General features: G+C 44.1%; 6 non-coding genes across 6 annotated transcripts; 5 read left to right on the top strand and 1 right to left on the bottom strand.

The window, feature by feature from the left end:
- The first annotated feature begins 8,184 nt into the window (after window positions 1-8,184).
- On the top strand, window positions 8,185-8,256 carry trnaa-ugc (transfer RNA alanine (anticodon UGC)). The gene has a single exon. It is a non-coding gene; the product is annotated as a tRNA-Ala (tRNA).
- A 1,680-nt stretch (window positions 8,257-9,936) lies between these two features.
- trnaa-ugc (transfer RNA alanine (anticodon UGC)) lies at window positions 9,937-10,008 on the top strand. The gene has a single exon. It is a non-coding gene; the product is annotated as a tRNA-Ala (tRNA).
- A 1,667-nt stretch (window positions 10,009-11,675) lies between these two features.
- trnaa-cgc (transfer RNA alanine (anticodon CGC)) lies at window positions 11,676-11,747 on the top strand. The gene has a single exon. It is a non-coding gene; the product is annotated as a tRNA-Ala (tRNA).
- A 467-nt stretch (window positions 11,748-12,214) lies between these two features.
- On the top strand, window positions 12,215-12,286 carry trnat-cgu (transfer RNA threonine (anticodon CGU)). The gene has a single exon. It is a non-coding gene; the product is annotated as a tRNA-Thr (tRNA).
- A 1,119-nt stretch (window positions 12,287-13,405) lies between these two features.
- trnaa-ugc (transfer RNA alanine (anticodon UGC)) lies at window positions 13,406-13,477 on the top strand. Its single transcript has one exon. It is a non-coding gene; the product is annotated as a tRNA-Ala (tRNA).
- A 7,979-nt stretch (window positions 13,478-21,456) lies between these two features.
- Window positions 21,457-21,529, bottom strand: trnat-cgu (transfer RNA threonine (anticodon CGU)). The gene has a single exon. It is a non-coding gene; the product is annotated as a tRNA-Thr (tRNA).
- Between the last annotated feature and the right edge of the window lie 1,978 nt (window positions 21,530-23,507).

Below are 23,507 nucleotides of genomic sequence, written 5' to 3'. Positions count from 1 at the left end.
GGCAGTCTGTCAGCTCCGGCAGGTCAGGGCAGTCTGTCAGCTCCGGCAGGTCAGGGCAGTCTGTCAGCTCCGGCAGGTCAGGGCAGTCTGTCAGCTCCGGCAGGTCAGGGCAGTCTGGCCACTCCGGCAGTTCAGGGCAGTCTGGCCACTCCGGCAGTTCAGGGCAGTCTGGCCACTCCGGCAGTTCAGGGCAGTCTGGCCACTCCGGCAGTTCAGGGCAGTCTGGCCACTCCGGCAGTTCAGGGGCAGTCTGGCCACTCCGGCAGTTCAGGGCAGTCTGGCCACTCCGGCAGTTCAGGGCAGTCTGGCCACTCCGGCAGTTCAGGGCAGTCTGGCCACTCCGGCAGTTCAGGGCAGTCTGGCCACTCCGGCAGTTCAGCGCAGTCTGGCCACTCCGGCAGTTCAGCGCAGTCTGGCCACTCCGGCAGTTCAGCGCAGTCTGGCCACTCCGGCAGTTCAGCGCAGTCTGGCCACTCCGGCAGTTCAGCGCAGTCTGGCCACTCCGGCAGTTCAGCGCAGTCTGGCCACTCCGGCAGTTCAGCGCAGCGTCTGACCACTCCGGCGACTGTTGACTGACGGGCAGCTCCGACGACTGTTGACTGACGGGCAGCTCCGACGACTGTTGACTGACGGGCAGCTCCGACGACTGTTGACTGACGGGCAGCTCCGACGACTGTTGACTGACGGGCAGCTCCGACGACTGTTGACTGACGGGCAGCTCCGACGACTGTTGACTGGCGGGCAGCTCCGACGACTGTTGACTGCGGGCAGCTCCGACGACTGTTGACTGGCGGGCAGCTCCGACGACTGTTGACTGGCGGGCAGCTCCGACGACTGTTGACTCGCGAGGCTGGGTTTACGCACTTGCCGTTTAGTGCGGGGAGCGGGAACAGGACGAGTCGGACTGGGTGGACGCACTTCCGGGTCCGCACGAGAGACAGGAGCTGGAAACCCAGGGCTATGGAGGCGCACAGCCGGTCTAGATCTTACCTCCTGCACAACCCGCCTTGGCTCGATGGAACTAGTAGCCCTGCACGAGCGGAGTGCTCGTACAGGGCAGACTGGGCTGTGCAGGGGCTTGATGGTAGCCGTGCGTAGAGCGGGAGTTGGGTAGCCTGGTCCTCGGAGGCGTACCGGCGACCAGATGCGCTGCGCAGGCATCCTCCTACCAGGCTGGATGCCCGCTCTAGCACGGCACCTGCGAGGGGCTGGAATAACTCGCACCGGACTGTGCGTGCGTATGGGTGAGATATTGCGCTTCTCAGCGAAACATGGCGCTCCCCACCTCATACGCTCCTCCATATAACCACGGGTAGCTGGCTTCCGGCTCTTCCTTCGCCTAGCCAAACTACCCGTGTGCCCCCCCCCAAAATTTTCTTGGGGGTGCCTCTCGTGCTTCAACGCCAGTCTTGTCCCTCGGAAACGTTCCCGGTCCATACCAGCCTTACTCCTATCCTCTCTCTCGCGTACCACCTGTTTCCAAGGAAGGCGATCTTTCCCTGCTTGGATCTCCTCCCAAGTGTAGGAGCCTTCTCCCTCCAAGATCTCCTCCCAAGTCCATCTCTCTCGTTTGTCCTCTTCGAAAATCCTCCGCTCCTTCCTCTGCTGCTTGGTCCTTTGGTGGTGGGTGATTCTGTCACGGTTGTCGTCGGGGAATGAGGACCAAAATGCAGCAGGTACGTGTATGCTCATATTTAGATTTATTAACTTACAAAAAACAACTGAATACAAAATAACAAAGCTACTAGAACTAACCAACGAACAACAAAACAGTCTGGCAAAGCCTAGGGCTGAACACAGAACAATCACCCACAAAACACAAACACAAACACACCCTCATTTATGAGACTCTCAATCAAAGGCAGATAGAAAACACCTGCCTTCAACTGAGAGTCCCAACACCAATTCACCAGACATAGAAACAGACATACTAGACTCCACATAGAACTACCTAGACATAAACCAAAACCCGGACATACTAAATCAAACCACCCTTTACACAAACACACCACCCCGAACCACATAAAACAAATACCCTCTGTCACGCCCTGACCAAACTACAAAACAATTAACCTTATATACTGGCCAGGACGTGACAACAGTCTTATATTCTACAGTTGTCATAATTGTCGTCTGGAAAGGAGGACCAAAACGCAGCGGGTTGTATACTCATCTTCTTTTAATAGGAGAAAGAAGGAAAACCAAACGAACACGTATACAAAAATCACAAAAATGATGAACGACGAAATACAGTCTTGTCAGGCATAGACAGCTAAACAAGCACAACCTCCCACAAATCACAAATCACAAACACACCCTAATATATAGGACTCTCAATCAAAGGCAACTAGACAACCCCTGCCTCCAATTGAGAGTCCACACACCAATTAACTAAACATAGAAACAGACTAACTAGAAAGAACATAGAAATAGACTAACATAGAGCAGTGACCAAAAAACCTGGAAATAATAAATCAAACACCCTACTACATAAACCATCACCCCAAAACACATAAACAAAATACCCTCTGCCACGTCCTGACCAAACTACAATAGCAAATAATCTTTATACTGGTCAGGACGTGACAACAGTAGAACACAGTCTTTATATTCCACAGTAGAACACAGTCTTATATTCTACAGTAGAACAGTCTTTATATTCTACAGTAAAACTGTCATGGCTGTCGTCGTCAGACGAAACAGAGAAATCGTCGTCTGAAAAAGTTGACCAATACGCAGCGGATTGCGTGCTCATCATGATATTTATTAAACTGTGAACACCAAAACAATAAACACGAACGACTCCAGACAGGCTAACAGGCTACTTACAAAATCATAGCAGTGTTAACACAACCACCCACAAACCCAAGTGACAAACATACTCCTAAATATATGACTCCCAATCAGGAACAACGATAACCAGCTGTCCCTGATCGGGAGCCACACAGACCAACATAGAAACACAACACCCAGAACAAACATACACAGACATCTTCTGCCACGTCCTGACCAAAATACTACACAACTACACCCTCTGCTGGTCAGGACATGACAAAAACACAGTCTTTATATTCTACAGTAGACACAGTCTTTATATTCTACAGTAGAACACAGTCTTTATATTCTGCAGTAAAACAATCTTTATATTCTACAGTAGAACACAGTCTTTATATTCTACAATAGAACACAGTCTTTATATTCTACAGTTGAACACAGTCTTTATATTCTACAGTAGAACACAGTCTTTATATTCTACAGTAGAACACAGTCTTTATATTCTACAGTAGAACAAAAACAAAATGTTGAACTAAGAACAGATATAGCCCTTGGTTCACTCCAGACCTGACTGCCCTTGACCAGCACAAAAACATCCTGTGGCGTTCTGCATTAGCATCGAATAGTCCCCGCAAAATGTAACTGTTCAGGGAAGTCAGGAACCAATACACGCAGTCAGTCAGGAAAGCAAAGACTAGCTTTTTCAAACAAAAATTGCATCCTGTAGCTCTAACTCCAAAAGGTTTTGGGACACTGTAAAGTCCATGGAGAACAAGAGCACCTTCTCCCAGCTGCCCACTGCACTGAGGCTAGGTAACACGGTCACCACCGATAAATCCATGATAATCGAAAATTTCAATTAACATTTCTCTACGGCTGGCCATGCTTTCCTCCTGGCTACCCCAACCCCGGCCAACAGCTCCGCACCCCCCACAGCTACTTGCCTGAGCCTCCCCAGCTTCTCCTTCACCCAAATCCAGATAACAGATGTTCTGAAAGAACTGCAAAACCTGGACCCGTACAAATCAGCTGGGCTAGACAATCTGGACACTCTCTTTCTAAAATTATCCACCGCCATTGTTGCAACCCCTATTACCAGTCTGTTCAACCTCTCCTTCTTATCGTCCGAGATCCCTAAAGATTGGAAAGCTGCCGCGGTCAAACTGTTATAGACCTATATCCATCCTGCCCTGCCTTTCTAAAGCCTTCGAAAGCCATGTTAATAAACAGATCACTTACCATTTCGAATCCCACCGTACCTTCTCCGCTGTGCAATCCGGTTTCTGAGCTGGTCATGGGTGCACCTCAGCCACGCTCAAGGTACTAAACGATATCATAACTGCCATCGATAAAAGACAGTACTGTGCAGCCGTCTTCATCGACCTGGCCAAGGCTTTCGACTCTGTCAATCACTGTATTCTTATCGGCAAACTCAATCACCTTGGCTTCTCAAATGACTGCCTCGCCTGGTTCACCAACTACTTCGCAGGCAGAGTTCAGTGTGTAAAATCGGAAGGCCTGTTGTCCGGACCTCTGGCAGTCTCTATGGGGGTACCACAGGGTTCAATTCTTGGGCAGACTCTTTTCTCTGTATATATCAACAATGTCGCTCTTGCTGCGGGTGATTCCCTGATCCACCTCTACGCAGACGACACCATTCTGTATACATCTGGCCCTTCTTTGGACACTGTGTTAACTAACCTCCAAACAAGCTTCAATGCCATACAACACTCCTTCCGTGGCCTCCAACTGCTCATTAACGCCAGTACAACCAAATGCATGCTTTTCAACCGTTTGCCACCCGCACCCGCCTGCCCGACTAGCATCACTACTCTGGACGGTTCTGACCTAGAATATGTGGAAAACTACAAATACCTAGGTGTCTGGCTAGACTGTAAACTCTCCTTCCAGACTCATATCAAACAATCCAAAATTAAATCTAGAATCGGCTTTCTATTTCACAACAAAGCCTCCTTCACTCACGCCGCCAAACTTACCCTAGTAAAACTGACTATCCTACCAATCCTCAACTTCAGCGATGTCATCTGCAAAATAGCTTCCAATACTCTACTCAGCAAACTGGATGCAGTCTATCACAGTGCCATCCGTTTTGTTACCAAAGCCCCTTCAAATCAAATCAAATCAAATCAAATTTTATTTGTCACATACACATGGTTAGCAGATGTTAATGCGAGTGTAGCGAAATGCTTGTGCTTCTAGTTCCGACTATACAGTAATATCTAACAAGTAATCTAACCTAGCAATTTCACAACTACCTTATACATACAAGTGTAACGGAATGAATAAGAATATGTACATAAAAATATATGAATGAGTGATGGCCGAACGGCATAGGCAAGACAGAGTAGATGGTAAAGAGTACAGTATATACATATGAGATGAGTAATGTAGGGTATGTAAACATGATATAAAGTGGCATTGTTTAAAGTGGCTAGTGATACATTTATTACATACATTTTTCTATTATTAAAGTGGCTAGAGTTGAGTCAGTAGGCAGCAGCCACTCAATGTTAGTGATGGCTGTTTAACAGTCTGATGGCCTTGAGATAGAAGCTGTTTTTCAGTCTCTCGGTCCCCGCTTTGATGCACCTGTTCTGACCTCGCCTTCTGGATGATAGCGGGGTGAACAGGCAGTGGCTCGGGTGGTTGTTGTCCTTGATGATCTTTTTGGCCTTCCTGTGACATCGGGTGGTGTAGGTGTCCTGGAGGATAGGTAGTTTGCCCCCGGTGATGCGTTGTGCAGACCTCAGTACCCTCTGGAGAGCCTTATGGTTGTGGGCGGTGCAGTTGCCGTACCAGGCGGTGATACAGCCTGACAGAATGCTCTCGATTGTGCATCTGTATAAGTTTGTGAGTGTTTTTGGTGACAAGCCAAATTTCTTTAGCCTCCTGAGGTTGAAGAGGCACTTCCCCCACGCTGTCTGTGTGGGTGGACCATTTCAGTTTGTCCGTGATGTGTACACCGAGGAACTTAAAACTTTCCACCCTCTCCACTACTGTCCCGTCGATGTGGATAGGGGGCTGCTCCCTCTGCTGTTTCCTGAAGTCCACGATCATCTCCTTTGTTTTGTTGACATTGAGTGTAAGGTTATTTTCCTGACACCACACTCCGAGGGCCCTCACCTCCTCCCTGTAGGCGTATCGTCGTTGTTGGTAATCAAGCCTACCACTGTAGTGTCGTCTGCAAACTTGATGATTGAGTTGGAGGCGTGCATGGCCACGCAGTCATGGGTGAACAGGGAGTACAGGAGAAGGCTGAGCACACACCCTAATGGGGCCCCAGTGTTGAGGATCAGCGGGGTGGAGATTTTGATACCTACCCTCACCACCTGGGGGCGGCCCGTCAGGAAGTCCAGGACCCAGTTGCACAGGGCGGGGTCGAGACCCAGGGTCTCGAGTTAATGACGAGTTTGGAGGGTACTATGGTGTTAAATACTGAACTGTAGTCAATGAACAGCATTCTTACATAGGTATTCCTCTTGTCCAGGTAGGTTAGGGCAGTGTGCAGTGTGATTGCGATTGCGTCGTCTGTGGACCTATTGGGGCGGTAAGCAAATTGGAGTGGGTCTAGGGTGTCAGGTAGGTTGGAGGTGATATGGTCCTTGACTAGTCTCTCAAAGCACTTCATGATGACGGAAGTGAGTGCTACGGAGCGGTAGTCATTTATCTTAGTTACCTTAGCTTTCTTGGGAAAAGGAAGAATGGTGGCCCTCTTGAAGCATGTGGGAACAGCAGACTGGGATAAGGATTGATTGAATATGTCCGTAAACACACCAGCCAGCTGGTCTGAGCATGCTCTGAGGACGCAGCTGGGGATGCTGTCTGGGCCGGCAGCCTTGCGAGGGTTTACACGTTTAAATGTTTTACTCACATTGGCTGCGGTGAAGGAGAGGCCGCAAGTTTTGGTAGCGGGCCGTGTCGGTGGCGCTGTATTGTCCTAGAAAGCGAGCAAAGAAGTTGTTTAGTTTGTCTGGGAACAAGACATTGTGGTCCGCGACAGGGCTGGTTTTTCTTTTGTAGTCCGTGATTGACTGTAGACCCTGCCACATACCTCTCGTGTCTGAGCCGTTGAATTGCGACTCCACTTTGTCTCTATACTGACACTTAGCTTGTTTGATTGCCTTGCGGAGGGAATAGCTACACTGTTTGAATTCGGTTATGTTTCCAGTCACCTTGCCCTAATTAAAAGCAGTGGTTCGCTCTTTCAGTTTTGCGCGAATGCTGACATCAATCCACAGTTTCTGGTTGGGGAATGTTTTAATAGACGCTGTGGGTACAACATCACTGATGCACTTGCTAATAAACTAGCTCACAGAATCAGTGTATTCATCAATGTTGTTGTTCGACGCTATGCGGAACATATCCCAGTCCACGTGATCAAAGCAATCTTGAAGAGTGGAATCCGATTGGTCGGACCAGCGTTGAACAGACCTGAGCACGGGTCCTTCCTGTTTTAGTTTCTGTCTAAAGGCTGGGAGCAAAAAAATGGAGTCGTGGTCAGATTTTCAAAAAGGAGAGCGGGATAGGGCCTTATATGCGTCACGGAAGTTAGAATAACAATGATCCAGAGTTTTGCCAGCCCGGGTCGCACAATCGATATGCTGATAAAAATTTAGGGAGCAGTAAACTACCCACCACTGCGACCTGTATGCTCTAGTCAGCTGGCCCTCGCTACATATTTGTCACCAGACCCACTGGCTCCAGGTCATCTATAAGTCTATGCTAGGTAAAGCTCCGCCTTATCTCAGCTCACTGGTCACGATAAAAACACCCACCCGTAGCACTCGCTCCAGCAGATATATCTCACTGGTCATCCCCAAAGCCAACACCTCCTTTGGCTGCCTTTCCTTCCAGTTCTCTGCTGCCAATGACTGGAATGAATTGCAAAAATCGCTGAAGCTGGACACTTATATTTCCCTCACTAACTTTAAACATCAGCTATCTGAGCAGCTAACCGATCGCTGCAGCTGTACATAGGCCATCTGTAAATAGCCCATCCAATCTACCTACCTCATCCCCATATTGTTTTTATTTACTTTCTGCTCTTTTGCACACCAGTATTTGTACTTGCACATCATCATCTGCTCATCTATCACTCCAGTGTTAATTTGCTAAATTGTAATTACCTCACTACCATGGCCTATTTATTACCTTACCTCCTCATGCCATTTGCTCACACTGAATATAGACTTTCTTTTTTTCTATTGTGTTATTGACTGTACGCTTGTTTATTCCATTTGTAACTCTATGGTGTTGTTTGTGTCGCACTGCTTTGCTTCATCTTGGCCAGGTCGCAGTTCTAAATGAGAACTTGTTCTCCACTAGCTTACCTGGTTAAATAAAGGACAAATAAAATAAAAATATATATATTTTTCTCTTTTCAAGAAAGGGGATGTAGCTCAGTGGTAGAGCGCATGCTTTGCATGTATGAGGTCCTGGGTTCAATCCCCAGCTTCTCCATTTAAAATTATTGCATTGACCCAACATCTACTTTACAGAGTGTTGAAATTCTAAGCAGGAAACAGAGATGTGGTAAATAATTTGGTCTTGTTATCTGAAGAACATGCGTTCGATCCCTGTTCGTACATTTATAGAACAGAAGTGGCATTGTTGCCAACTTTTATGGCGTCATTTTCAAAAACTGAACTTCATGAGTTCGATCCCAGTCTGTACCTGTTTTAAGAATTGCTGCTATCATTTCATTGTAGTTTCAATGGAGTGGTGTATATAAAAAGTACATTGTATTGATATTGCATTTTATCTGCAAATGAAATGGGATGGAAGCTCAGAGGGGGAGTGCATGCAAAATATGTATGAGGTCCTCGGTTCAATCCCAAGATTCTCCACTGAGTTTATTTGTGTGCCAAATTCACATTTACACAACTACTACTTTCCCGAATGTTAATGTATAAATTGTACAGTAGAGTGTCATGGTGGCCAAGTGGTAAGGCGTTGGTCTCGCAAACCGAAGATCATGGGTACAAATCCCGTCCGAACCTTTATGAAAGACATCTGACATCATCGACCTGTGCTATTATTGGAGGACTTTGCAGAAAAAGCAAGTTGTATCAATATTGCGACACAGCTATTATAGTAAGGGGATGTATCTCTATGGTAGAACCAGTACTTTACATGTATGCGGTCCAACGTTAATCCCCAACTTCTCTGTTGAGTGTATTTAGTTGTTAAATTATCTTTTGCACAACTCCCACTTTCCAGAATGTTGACATTCTAAGAAGGAAATAGATATGCTAAATCATCTGTTTCTGTAAACTGAAGCACATGGGTTCAATCCTTGTTCCACGTTTATGGAAGATAGCTGATATTATGGAAATGTACTTTCATTAGAACATTGTAAAGAAAAGGTAAATTGTATTGATATGGCCACTGCGACCTGTGTGCTTTAGTCGGCTGGCCCTCGCTACCTATTCGGCACCAGACCCACTGACTCCAGGTCATCTATAAGTCTATGCTATGTAAAGCTCCGCCTTATCTCAGCTCACTGGTCACGATAACAACACCCACCCGTAGCACGCGCTCCAACAGGTATATCTCACTGGTCATCCCCAAAGCCAACACCTCCTTTGGCCGCCTTTCCTTCCAGTTCTCTGCTGCCAATGACTGGAACGAATTGCAAAAACCGCTGAAGCTGGAGACTTATATTTCCCTCACTAACTTTAAACATCAGCTATCTGAGCAGCTAACCGATCGCTGCAGCTGTACATAGCCCATCTGTAAATAGCCCACCCAATCTACCTACCTCATTCACATATTGTTTTTATTTACTTTCTGCTCTTTTGCACACCAGTATTTATACTTGCACATCATCATCTGCTCATGTATCACTCCCGTGTTAATTTGCTAAATTGTAATTACTTCTCTACTATGGCCTATTTATTGCCATACCTCCTCACGCCATTTGCACACATTGTATATTATATAGACTTTCTTTTTTTCTATTGTGTTATTGACTGTATGCTTGTTTATTCCATTTGTAACTCTGTGTTGTTTGTGTCGCATTGCTTTGCTTTATCTTGGCCAGGTCGCAGTTTTAAATGAGAACTTGTTCTCCACTAGCTTACCTGGTTAAATAAAGGTGAAATAAAATAAAATAAGAAACATTTTCCTAATTTCCAGAAAGGGGATGTAGCTCAGTGGTAGAGCGCATGCTTTGCATGTATGAGTTCCTGGGTTCAATCCCCAGCATCTCCGCTTAAAATTATTGCATTGACCCAACTCCTACTTTACAGAATGTTGAAATTCTAACCAGGAAACAGAGATGTGCAAAATAATTTGGTATTGTAATCTGAAGAACATGCGTTCAATCCCTGTACGTACATTTATAGAACAGAAGTGGCATTGTTGCCAACTTTTATGGCGTCATTTTCAAAAACTGAAGTTAATGTGTTCGATCCCTGTCTGTACCTGGTTTAAGAATTGCTGCTATCATTTCATTGTAGTTTCAATGGAGTGGTGTATATAAAAAGTACATTGTATTGATATTGCATTTTATCTGCAAATGAAATGGGATGGAAGCTCAGAGGGGGAGTGCATGCAAAATATGTATGAGGTCCTCGGTTCAATCCCTAGATTCTCAACTGAGTTTATTTGTGTGCCAAATTCACATTTACACAACTACTACTTTCCAGAATGTTGATGTATAATTTCTAGAGTAGAGTGGCCAAGTGGTAAGGCGTTGGTCTCGTAAACTGAAGATCATGCGTTGAAATCCTGTCTGTGCCTTTATGAAAGACATTTGATATCATGGACCTGTGCTTTTATTGGAGGACTTTGCAGAAAAAGCAAGATGTATCAATATTGCAACACAGCTATTATAGTAAGGGGATGTATCTCTATGGTAGATCCAGTACTTTACATGTATGCGGTCCAACGTTAATCCCCAACTTCTCTGTTGAGCGTATTTAGTTGTTAAATTAGCTTTTGCACAACTCCCACTTTCTAGAATGTTGACATTCTAAGAAGGACATAGATATGCTAAATCATCTGTTTCTGTAAATTGAAGCACATGGGTTCAATCCTTGTTCCACGTTTATGGAAGATAGCTGATATTATGGAAATGTACTTTCATTAGAACATTGTAAAGAAAAGGTAAATTGTATTGATATGGCCACTGCGACCTGTGTGCTTTAGTCGGCTGGCCCTCGCTACCTATTCGGCACCAGACCCACTGGCTCCAGGTCATCTATAAGTCTATGCTAGGTAAAGCTCCACCTTATCTCAGCTCACTGGTCACGATAACAACACCCACCTGTAGCACGCGCTCCAGCAGGTATATCTCACTGGTCATCCCCAAAGCCAACACCTCCTTTAGCCACCTTTCCTTCCAGTTCTCTGCTGCCAATGACTGGAACGAATTGCAAAAATCGCTGAAGCTGGAGACTTATATTTCCCTCACTAACTTTAAACATCAGCTATCTGAGCAGCTAACCGATCGCTGCAGCTGTACATAGCCCATCTGTAAATAGCCCACCCAATCGACCTACCTCATCCCCATATTGTTTTTATTTACTTTCTGCTCTTTTGCACACCAGTATTTGTACTTGCACATCATCATCTGCTCATCTATCACTCAAGTGTTAATTTGCTAAATTGTAATTACTTCGCTACTATGGCCTATGTATTGCCGTACCTCCTGCCTTTTGCACACACTGTATATAGACTTTCTTTTTTTATATTGTGTTATTGACTGTACGCTTGTTTATTCCATTTGTAACACTGTGTTGTTGTTTGTGTCGCACTGGTTTGCTTTATCTTGGCCAGGACGCAGTTCTAAATGAGAACTTGTTCTCCACTAGCTTACCTGGTTAAATAAAGATGAAATAAAATAAAATAAGAAACATTTTCTACTTTCCCAGAAAGGGGATGTAGCTCAGTGGTAGAGCGCATGCTTCGCATGTATGAGGTCCTGGGTTCAATCCCCAGCTTCTCCATTCAAAATTATTGCATTGACCCAACTCCTAATTTACAGAATGTTGAAATTCTAACCAGGAAACAGAGATGTGCCAAATAATTTGGTATTGTAATCTGAAGAACATGCGTTCAATCCCTGTTCGTACATTTATAGAAAAGAAGTGGTATTGTTGCCAACTTTTATGGCGTCATTTTCAAAAACTGAAGTTCATGGGTTCGATCCCTGTCTGTACCTAGTTTAAGAATTGCTGCTATCATTTCATTGTAGTTTCAATGGAGTGGTGTATATAAAAAGTACATTGTATTGATATTGCATTTTATCTGCAAATGAAATGGGATGGAAGCTCAGAGGGGGAGTGCATGCAAAATATGTATGAGGTCCTCGGTTCAATCCCAAGATTCTCCACTGAGTTTATTTGTGTGCCAAATTCACATTTACACAACTACTACTTTCCAGAATGTTGATGTATAATTTGTAGAGTAGAGTGGCATGGTGGCCAAGTGGTAAGGCGTCGGTCTCGTAAACCGAAGATCATGGGTTCAAACCCCGTCCGTGCCTGCATGAAAGATATCATGGACCTGTGCTTTTATTGGAGGACTTTGCAGAAAAAGCAAATTCTGTCAATATGGCAACACAGCTATTATAGTAAGGGGATGTATCTCTATGGTAGATCCAGTACTTTACATGTATGCGGTCCAACGTTAATCCCCAACTTCTCTGTTGAGTGTATTTAGTTGTTAAATTAGCTTTTGCACCACTCCCACTTTCCAGAATGTTGACATTCTAAGAAGGAAATAGATATGCTAAATCATCTGTTTCTGTAAACTGAAGCACATGGGTTCAGTCCTTGTTCCACGTTTATGGAAGATAGCTGATATTATGGAAATGTACATTCATTAGAACAGTGTAAAGAAAAGGTAAATTGTATTGATATGAACACTGCGACCTGTATGCTCTAGTCGGCTGGCCCTCGCTACCTATTCGTCACCAGACCCACTGGCTCCAGATCATCTATAAGTATATGCTAGTTAAAGCTCCGCCTTATCTCAGCTCACTGGTCACGATAACAACATCTACCCGTAGCACGCGCTCCAGCAGATATATCTCACTGGTCATCCCCAAAGCCAACACCTCTTTTGGCCGCCTTTCCTTCCAGTTCTCTGCTGCCAATGACTGGAACGAATTGCAAAAATCGCTGAAGCTGGAGACTTATATTTCCCTCACTAACTTTAAACATCAGCTATCTGAGCAGCTAACCGATCGCTGCAGCTGTACATAGCCCATCTGTAAATAGCCCACCCAATCTACCTACCTCATCCACATATTGTTTTTAGTTACTTTCTGCTCTTTTGCACACCAGTATTTGTACTTGCACATCATCATCTGCTCAACTATCACTCCAGTGTTAATTTGCTAAATTGTAATTACTTCGCTACTATGCCTTACCTCCTCATGCCATTTGCACACACTGTATATAGACTTTCTTTTTTCTATTGTGTTATTGACTGTACGCTTGTTCATTCCATTTGTAACTCTGTGTTGTTGTTTGTGTCGCACTGCTTTGCTTTATCTTGGCCAGGACGCAGTTCTAAATGAGAACTTGTTCTCCACTAGCTTACCTGGTTAAATAAAGGTGAAATAAAATAAAAAAAGAAACATTTTCTTATTTTCCAGAAAGGGGATGTAGCTCAGTGGTAGAGCGCATGCTTTGCATGTATGAGGTCCCGGGTTCAATCCCCAGCTTCTCCATTCAAAATTATTGCATTGACCCAACTCCTACTTTACAGAATGTTGAAATTCTAAGCAGGAAACAGTGATGTGCTAAATCATTCGGTTTTGTAATCTGAAGAACATTCAATCCCTGTTTGTACATTAATAGCACAGAAGTGGTGTTGTTGCCAACTTCTATGGCGTCATATTCAAAAACTGGTTCATGGGTTCGACCCCTGTCTGGTTTAAGAATTGCTGCTATCATTTCCTTGTAGTTTCATGCAAAATATGTATGACGTCCTCGGTTCAATCCCAAGATTCTCCACTGAGTTTATTTGTGTGCCAAATTCAAATTTTATCACACTTTATTTAACCAGGTAAGCTAGTGGAGAACAAGTTGTAATGGTTTTGACTTGAGGTTATCATTTATCGGGGTGCCAGGTAGGTTGTGCCTACCAGAGAAAATATTGATTTCTCCTTTTAGTTTGGGAGGGAATGAGTCCCATCTGGTCCGTCAAGTCTACACCAATACAAAGGACTCATGTAAAAGTCAGGATGGAAATACACTTTTCATGAACCCTTAAAACATTGGAAAGAACTTACTAAACAACTGTATTCTTTTGCGTGGTTGTATTACTAACATATGATCACACACACACATATAACAATATACAATAATGAGCTTTAAACAGCTCTAGTTCCTCCAGAAATGTCCTGTACCTCGGGCCTAAAAATAGTCCAGCCCGGTAAACAAGTTTAGGGAACTCAAGTGAACTTAGTCACGCAATGTTTGTCCGTTCATACCAGTGTAGCGTAAACCCAGTGTCAATCATACAATCAAAATTACAAATATTTTACCACACAACTATAAAGCGTATCACATCTTAATAAGTCCTCAACTACAACTAACTACATAAATCATCATGGTATACATCACACCAAAACAAATGAAATACCGTATACAAAAAAGGTTGTAGTCAGTCGGTCAGTCAGACAAGCCAATCCGCCGACAGATCTCCAGCTGAGAAAGGCCACGAAAAACAACGGAGAGGTGTAGTCCACTGACGCAAAGACTGGATCCGATCCTGGGTAGATTTGCTATTAGGCTACACAAAGCACACTTTTACAGCAACACAACAAACGGAAGAGAGAAGCTTCAGAACTGAGGGTTGAACACATCCTCATTCACGTCTCCATATAACCCCACTTTTGCGCAGCTGATGCTGACTATTTAATTGGGAATTAAAGGGGAAGCGCCCTATTGGAAGGAGAAGCACTATTTAATTGAGAATTAAAGGGAAAGCGCCCTATTGGAAGGAGAAGCACTGAGACGGTTCAGAAAAATTCAGGGCCGTCACACACCCCCTCCCTGGAAAAAGCCGACCATTGCCCTGGAAGGCACATCTTGTTCGGGGAAACCGAGAAAGGTCTCCTCATCACTTTCCTCTACAAAAATATTCAGTACTTTTTGGCGCTCACGCTCCTCAGCCGAGGGGTCACAGGCCTTAACCTGTTTGGGGTAGGGGGCAGTATTGAGAATTTTGGAAAAAATATGTTCCCATTTTTAACTGCCTCCTACACCAACTCAGAAGCTAGAATATGCATATTATTGTTCAGGTTTGGATAGAAAACACTCTGAATTTTCTAAAACTGTTTGAATGGTGTCTGTGAGTATAACAGAACTCCTATGGCAGGCAAAAACCTGACAAGGTTTCAAGCAGGAAGTACCCTGTCTGACAAGGAGTCGTGCGTCTTGCATCTTTTTATTGAAAAGTAAGGATCTTAGCTGTAACGTGACAATTCCCAGGGCTCCAATAGGCTCTCAGAGCCCGCGAAAAACCTGAAGGTTTACGAGGGAGCCTCAGGTTGAAACAGATTATCGCCTTTTGTAAGTGGATGCTCAGAGGACCTTTGAATGATGCGCGTGCATGAGTCGCTCCCGAGGAGAAATTTTATTCGGCTGTTTAGGCTCAATGCATACTCCCGGTCGTAATATTATCACTTCTCTACGACATAAATGGCATAAAAATTGGTTTTAAACAGCGGTTGACATGCTTCGAAGTACGGTAATGGAATATTTAGACATTTTTGACACGCCAATGCGCCATGCGCGAGACCGTGAAGAAGCATTCTAGAACTCACGAACAAAACGTCGCTGTTTGGATATAACGATGGATTATTTGGGACCAAACCAACATTTGTTATTGAAGTAGAAGTCCTGGCAGTGTATTCTGATGAAGAACAAGCAAGGTAAGAACATTTTTCTTATAGGAAATGTGATTTTGGTGGATGCTGACCTGGGTGGGTATCTAAATAGCTAGCCCTGTAATGCCGGGCTATGTACTTAGATTATTGCAAAATGTGCTTCATCCGAAAAGCTATTTTAAAATCGGACATATCGAGTGCATAGAGGAGTAATGTATCTATAATTCTTAAAATAATTGTTATGCTTTTTGTGAACGTTTATCGTGAGTAATTTAGCAAACTGTTAGTAAATTCAACGGAAGTTTGCCGGGGGTTATGCGTTTTCTGAACGTCACATGCTAATGCAAAAAGCTGTTTTTTGATATAAATATGAACTTGATTGAACAGACATGCATGTATTGTATAACACAATGTCCTAGGTGTGTCATCTGATGAAGATCATCAAAGGTTAGTGCTGCATTTAGCTATGGTTTGGGTTTATGTGACATGATATGCTTGCTTGAAAAATGGCTGTCTGATTTTTTTCTGGCTGGGCACTCTGCTGACATAATCTAATGTTTTGCTTTCGTTGTAAAGCCTTTTTGAAATCGGACAGTGGGGTTAGATTAACGAGATTCTTGTCTTTAAATAGCTGTAAAATAGTCATATGTTTGAGAAATTGAAGTAATAGTATTTCTAACGATTCAAAAATCGCGCCACTGGAATTTCAGTAGCTGTTACGTAGGTGGGACGAAATCGTCCCACATACCCCAGAGAGGTTAAGGCGTGAGACTTCTGGGTCTGGGAATCCGAGAAAAGTCTCCTCACTTTCCTCTTCAAAGATCTCCAGGACCTTGCGGCGCTCAATCTCCTCCAATTCCTCAGCCGAGGGGTAACAGGCCTTAAGGCGTGAGACATGGACAACGCGCATATCTTCACCTGTGTCCTCTTTCACCACTCGGTAGTTCAAAGGGCCTCTCTGCTCCACAATCCTATATGGTCCTTGCCATTTAGGAGCGAGCTTGGCTGAGAAGAATTGTTCAGCTTTTGAATAAGGATGAGAGCGAAGCCACACCCGATCACGAAGCTGGAACTGCATGTCTCGTCTCTTCTTATCATAATTTCTCTTCTGCTTGAGTCGAGCCTGGATCATGTTCTTTGAGACAAGAGCTCTCAAGTCGTGGAGATGGACTACCTGGTCATAGCAAGCAGCGTCTGGAGTAACCTGCTGGGGCTGTAGCACCATCTCCAAGGGTCCTCGGAGGGGACGACTCAGGTTCAGCTCTGCAGGTGTGACTCCAGTGGACTCTTGCACAGCAGAATTCAGGGCAAATCGAAACTCGTGAAGGTGCTTGTTCCAGTGTTTGTGCTGGGTTCCTACATAGGAAGCAACCATTGTCTTCAAGGTTCGATTAACTCTCTCAGTGAGGTTGGTCTGTGGGTGATAGGCCGTGGTCAACTTCTGTCTCAGGTTCCATCTTTGGCAGGTCTCCTCAAAGAGATCAGAGACGAATTGGGAACCTCGATCAGACAGGATGTAATCAGGCACTCCCCAGCGAGTCAGGATCTCTTTCGTACGGATGTTAGAGACGGTCCTTGCTGTGGCCTGACGCAGGGCAAAGAGCTCCACCCACTTGGAATAGTAATCAACAAAAACAAGCATGTACGCATTCTGATTGGAGCTTCTAGGAAATGGACCCATCAAATCCACTCCTAACATTTCCCAAGGTCGGGTAACCACAGTTTGCTGCAACTTGCCAGCAGGCTTTCTACCTTATGGTTTGTACATTTGACAAACCTGACAGTTTCGGATGTGTGACTTCACATCCATGCTCAGATGTGGCCAGTACAGTAATGCTTGCAACCGCTTGTAGGTTTTGAACCTGCCCAAATGACCAGCTAACGGGTCTTCGTGGAAATGTTGAAGCAGTTGAAGGCGTAGAGTTTCAGGTATGTACATTTGGTATAGTGTTCTGTGAGGTAGTTGTACAACTCGGTAGACTTTGTCTTCAATGATGGTCAGCTTGTGGTAGGATTGACCATCTTTTCTCCATCTTCCAGAATAGTCTGGTACAAAGCCTGTACTTCTGGATCATCCTGTTGGGCTTTCCAAATGGCCTCATCAGAGATGGGAAAGTCAGTTTTGGGTGAGTCTCGACTGCTTGACAGGACAGTAGCACATGTAAGATGAGGGCCACCATTACCACCAGCAGGAGCTCTGGATAAGGCATCTGGAACAGTGTTGTATTTTCCTTTCCTGTATTCTACTGCAAAGGTGAACTCTTGCAACCGTAGAGCCCATCTGATGAGTCTGGTGCTTGGTTTGTTGGTCTTGAACACCCACACAAGGGAGGAATGGTCAGTGACCACAGTGAAGTGTCTTCCCTCCAGGTAGTACCTCCACTTTTCCAAAGCCCAGACAACTGCAAGGCACTCTTGCTCGGTTGTGGAGTAGTTCCGTTCTGCTCCATTCAATGTTCGACTGGCGAACGCTAGCACTTCTTCAGTGCCAAGTCCAGTCTGTTGGACTAGAACAGCACCAAGTCCAACATCACTTGCATCAGTGTAAACAACAAAAGGGAAATCAAAGTTGGGATGACCCAAAATGGGAGGTGTGACGAGGTGTCGTTTCGGGTTTCAAAAGAGGTCTGGCACTCTGCCGTCCATCAGAATTTCGCACCTTTTCGCATCAATGTGTTGAGGGGTTCTGCCACCTGGGAGAAGTTCAACACAAACCGATGGTACCATCCAGCCATCCCAAGGAACCGTTGAAGGGCCTTGAGTGTGGTTGGGACAGGGACATTTTGTACCACCTTGGTCTTTTCAGGATCCACATGTGTGCCGTCAAAAGACACAATATGGCCAAGGAATTTCAGGGAGGTTTGGCAGAAGTTGCTCTTCTTCATGTTCAATGTTAGACCAGCTTCCCTTAGCTTGTCCAAAACTGCTTGAAGCTCTTGAAAGTGTTGTTCTCTGTTCTGGGAGTAGATAATTATATCGTCCAGGTAGACGAAACAGATCTTCCCTTTGAGCTCACCTAACGTAATCTCCATGAGTCTTTGGAAAGTGGCAGGTGCATTCTTTAATCCAAAAGGCATCACCTTAAAGGAAAACAAGCCCTCAGCACAGACAAAAGCAGTCTTGTCCTTGCTTTCCTGGTCCATCTCAACCTGCCAATAGCCACTATTGAGGTCAAGGGTAGTGAACACAACCGCACCAGACAATGACTCCAGGATCTCTTGGATGGTGGGAAGAGGATAGGCATCAGTCTGGGAAACCTTGTTGGTCTTCCTATAGTCCACACAAAATCTAAGACCACCGGACTTTTTTGGGATGAGGACAACAGGAGCAGCCCAGGGAGAGGATGAACGTTCAATTATATTTTGTGTCAACATATCATTAATGAGTCCCTTTTGGATGATTAGCTTCACTGGGGACAAACGATATGGCTTCTGCTTGATCGGCATTTCCTGTGTAAGGAATATTTTGTGCTTCAGGAGCCCGGTACGTCCCAGCTTTGAAGTACATACATCAGCGTTATTCTGCAGCTGTTCCAACATCCTTAACTCCTCTGGCTGTTCCAGCTGAGCTCTTCTCACAGCCTGTAAAAGGAGATCATCAGAAGGATTATCAAGGGTTAGTGGTACCGGAGCAATGGCAGAGAAGACTGCCACATTTGGACCCCAATCATGTAACTTTGAAGCTTCTGACTGGAAGAAATGCTTCTTGCTCGGATTGTATGGAAACCAGTAGCAATTGTGTGCGATATCAATCTGGACACCACTGAAGTACATGAAATCAATTCCCAACACGACAGGAAAAGCAAGGTTCTTGGTTTGTAGGATAACAGAAGGAATCATATAGGAGTGGTTACACAGGCAGAACTCTACCTCACTCCATCCAAGTGGTCGTTTAGCCTCACAATCAGCCAGATAGAGTGGACCTTCTGTCCACGGCTTCAAGTTATAGTGTGGACCTTTAACCTCCTTCCACAGTTTCTCATTGAACAAGGTGTGGAGGATGACCCGGTGTCCAGGATGGCTCTTCCTGTCCATGGACCTATGGACAGGGGTAACACCAGTTGGTGCGGTATTGACTGAAAGGAGGGGGGTGTCGATGGGGGGGTGTAGGCAGTGACTCTTGGGGTTTCAACTCTGGTCAAAGCACCCAGAGTAGGATGGTCGTTCCTGCGAAGGGAGTTAGGTGTGTTTGCCTGTTGTGATTTGTGGTTTCTGGAAGGGTTTACTTGATACGGTCTTGGACATGTAGCTGAAGAATATCCCTTTTGGCTACATCTCCAACAGAACATGGGAGGTGTCTTGGCTGGATACTCTGGCTGTTGTTGATGGTCTGGCTTGGGTAACGGTTTGGGTGTCTGTTTCTTTCTCTGTTCATATTGCTTTTGGCATTCTCTGTCCTTCTCGAACTGCTGTCCCAGGCGAACCAGTCCATCGACAGTGGTGACTCTTTCTCTGAGTTGACTGGCTAGTAGTATATAACCCCACTTTTGCGGAGCTGATGCTGACTATTGAATTGGGAATTAAAGGGGAAGCGCCCTATTGGAAGAAGCTTCAGAACTGAGGGTTAAACACATCCTCTTTCACGTCTCCATATAACCCCACTTTTGCACAGCTGATGCTGACTATTTAATTGGGAATTAAAGGGGAAGTGCCCTATTGGAAGGAGAAGCACTATTTAATTGAGAATTAAAGGGAAAGCGCCCTATTAGAAGGAGAAGCACTGAGACGGTTCAGAAAAATTCAGGGCCGTCACAAAGTTCTCATTGAGAACTGCGACCTGGCCAAGATAAAGCAAAGCAGTGCGACACAAACAACAACACAGAGATACACATGGAATAAACAAGCGTACAGTCAATAACACAATAGAAATAAGAAAGTCTATATACAGTGTGTGCAAATGGCATGAGGAGGTAAGGTAATAAATAGGCCATGGTAGTAAGGTAATTACAATTTAGCAAATTAACACTGGAGTGATAGATGAGCAGATGATGTGCAAGTAGAAATACGGGTGTGCAAAAGAGCGGAAAGTAAATAAAAACAATATGGGGATGAGGTAGGTAGATTGGGTGGGCTATTTACAGATGGCCTTTGTACAGCTGCAGCGATCGGTTAGCTGCTCAGATAGCTGATGTTTAAAGTTAGTGAGGGAAATATAAGTGTCCACATTCAGCGATTTTTGCAATTCGTTCCAGTCATTGGCAGCAGAGAACTGGAAGGAAACGTGGCCAAAGGAGGTGTTGGCTTTGGGGATTACCAGTGAGATATATCTGCTGGAGCGAGTGCTACGGGTGGGTGTTGTTATCGTGACCAGTGAGCTGAGATAAGGCGGAGCTTTACATAGCATAGACTTATAGATGACCTGAAGTCAGTGGGTCTGGTGACGAATAGGTAGCGAGGGACAGCCGACTAGAGCATACAGGTCGCAGTGGTCATATCAATACAATTTACCTATTCTTTACACTGTTCTAATGAAAGTACATTTCCATAATATCAGCTATCTTCCATAAACGTGGAACAAGGATTGAACCCATGTGCTTCAGTTTACAGAAACAGATGATTTAGCATATCTATTTCATTCTTAGAATGTCAACATTCTGGAAAGTGGGAGTTGTGCAAAAACTAATTTAACAAGTAAATACACTGAAAAGAGAAGTTGGGGATTAACGTTGGACCGCATACATGTAAAGTACTGGCTCTACCATGGAGATACATCCCCTTACTGTAATAGCTGTGTTGCAATATTGATACAACTTGCTTTTTCTGCAAAGTCCTCCAATAGAAGCACAGGTCGATGATATCAGATGTCTTTCATAAAGGCACGGCACGGGATTTGAACCCATGATCTTAGGTTTACGAGACCGACACCTTACCACTTGGCCACCATGCCACTCTACCCTGAGAATTATATATCAACATTCTGGAAAGTAGTAGTTGTGTAAATGTGAATTTGGCACTCAAATAAATTCAGTGGAGAATCTTGGGATTGAACCGAGGACCTCATACATATTTTGCATGCACTCCCCCTCTGAGCTTCCATCCCATTTCATTTGCAGATAAAATGCAATATCAATACAATGTAATTTTTAGATACACCACTCCATTGAAACTACAATGAAATGATAGCAGCAATTCTTAAAACAGGTACAGACATGGATCGAACCCATGAATTTCAGTTTTTCTAAATGAAGCCATAAAAGTTGGCAACCATGCTACTTCTGTTGTATAAATGTATGAACAGGGATTGACCGCATGTTCTTCAGATTACTGTTAGGGTTTGACCAACTATTTGTTTGCATAACCAATATCTTCTTAGGGCTAGGGGGCAGTATTGAGAATTTTGAAAAAAATATGTGCCCATTTTTAACTGCCTCCAACACCAACTCAGAAGCTAGAATATGCATATTATTGTTCAGGTTTGGATAGAAAACACTCTGAATTTTCTAAAACTGTTTGAATGGTGTCTGTAAGTATAACAGAACTCATATGGCAGTCAAAACCCTGAGACAAATTCTGACAGGAAGTGGATACCTGATGTGTTGAATTACCTTTAAGCCTATGCCATTGAAACACACAGGGGCTTATTAATCTTTGAGCACTTCCTATGGCTTCCACTAGATGTCACCAGTCTTTACAAAGTGTTTTGAGTCTTCTACTGTGAGATCTGACCGAACAAGAGCCATGGAACGGTGGTGGCCGATTAGACTCTGGCGCGCGAGTTCATGTTGGGTACTCTCGTTCCAATACGTTTTAAAAGAGAATGCAATCGTCCGCCTTGAATATGATTCATGTTCTGGTTAAAAAAGGCACTAATGATTTATGCTATACAACGTTTGACATGTTTGAACGAACGTAAATATTTTTTTCCCCCTCGTTCATGAAGTGAAGTCCGGCGGGCATATATCATGTGCTAACAACACAGAGCTATTTGGACATAAATTATGAGCTTTTTCGAACAAAACTACATTCGTTATGGACCTGGGATTCCTGGAAGTGACATCTGATGAAGAGAATCAAAGGTAATGGATTATTTACATAGTATTTTCGATTTTAGATCTCTCCAACATGGCGGTTAGTCTGTATCGCAAAGCGTATTTTTCTGGGCGCAGTGCTCAGATTATTGCAAAGTGTGATTTCCCAGTAAGGTTATTTTTAAATCTGGCAATCCGGTTGCGTTCAAGAGATGTAAATCTATAATTCTTTGAATGACAATATAATATTTTACCAATGTTTTCGAATAGTAATTATTTAATTTGTTGTGCTGATTTGACTGGCGGTTATTGGAGGGAAACGATTTCCTGAACATCAATGCCATAGTAAAATGCTGTTTTTGGATATAAATATGAACTTGATAGAACTAAAAATGCATGTATTGTCTAACATAATGTCCTAGGAGTGTCATCTGATGGAGATTGTCAAAGGTTAGTGCATAATTTTAGCTGGTTTTCTGCTTTTGGTGACGCCTGTCTTTGAATTGACAAAACATTACACACAGCTATTGTCAATGTACTCTCCTAACATAATCTAACTTTATGCTTTCGCCGTAAAGCCTTTTTGAAATCGGACAACGTGGTTAGATTAAGGAGATGTTTATCTTTCAAAGGGTGTAAGATAGTTGTATGTTTGAGAAATTTGAATTATGACATTTAATTGTTTTCAAATTTGGCGCTCTTGATATTTCACCTGTTGTTGATAGGGTGTACCAGGGGTGGCACGCTTGTGTCCCACATAGCCCCTAGAGGATATACACTGCTCAAAAAAATAAAGGGAACACTTAAACAACACAATGTAACTCCAAGTCAATCACACTTCTGTGAAATCAAACTGTCCACTTAGGAAGCAACACTGATTGACAATAAATTTCACAT

The sequence above is a fragment of the Salmo trutta genome, unplaced genomic scaffold (assembly GCF_901001165.1).
Source record: "Salmo trutta unplaced genomic scaffold, fSalTru1.1, whole genome shotgun sequence".
NCBI lineage: Eukaryota > Metazoa > Chordata > Actinopteri > Salmoniformes > Salmonidae > Salmo > Salmo trutta.
Note: the sequence above shows the minus strand (reverse complement) of the source record. Positions and strands in the feature narration are given on the sequence as shown.